The sequence below is a fragment of the Papilio polytes genome, unplaced genomic scaffold, assembly GCF_000836215.1.
Source record: "Papilio polytes unplaced genomic scaffold, Ppol_1.0 DF821289.1, whole genome shotgun sequence".
Lineage (NCBI taxonomy): Eukaryota > Metazoa > Arthropoda > Insecta > Lepidoptera > Papilionidae > Papilio > Papilio polytes.
Genome location: NW_013527915.1, coordinates 6,053,689 through 6,054,602, shown reverse-complemented (window position 1 = coordinate 6,054,602; position 914 = coordinate 6,053,689).

Genomic DNA, 914 nt, shown 5'->3' with positions numbered 1-914 from the left:
ATAGATTAGCCGGTATTGAGTTTGCAATACTTATTAATCCCCTAAAAGATTCCCAGAAATTATCGCATTTTCTTTAAATGGATCAATAGATATATTGTTATAAAAAGATAAAGCTAATATTATGCATTACGTAGCGAATTCTTGAAATAACATATGAAAACATACCAGGAATTAAATAAGAATATAAAGTTTTCCACTGGACTGGAATAAGCAATCGAATATGAATAAGTTGCGGTTATATAATTATTCGTTTTTATTGTCAGAAAGGGGTGGAACATGTAAGATAAGACTACGTGTTTACGTTACGAAACCAGACAAACTTCTTAACAGATCGCATTTAACTTTTAAACTCATATTATCTTAACTAAATTAGAACACAATAACTACATTACGATATTAAGTAACGTTACCATACAATAACATCGGGCGATATTTAAAATTGTATCTGTTGCTATGTTCAATTTATATGAAATGTAAAAACAAAGTAAACATAAAAAACATGTTATACGTTTAATTATATTTACGAAAAGTTTTTAACGAAACAAGAATCAATCAATTGATAAATAGTAAATTTCCAGTAAGATGTTAATAAAAAAAACATAGAAATTAATTAATTATTACACTCACTAATGGCATGGACATAGATTCTTACTTACCTGTGAAAGTGATCAGCGAATTATCTAAATAAATATAATTGATGATTTCCTTTCAATGTTTGAAAATAAAATATCAGGTAAACTGATAAACTACGAGTACGTTGACGTTGCAAAAAATCGCCAATAAAAATATCGAAAGATCGCATTATCGATAACTATAGGTAAATTTAAATATTTTATCTAGCAATAATTAAGGAAAATTAACTGATCTATCAAACAAAACATGTTTTCCTTAATAAAATTATATTAGTATACGGC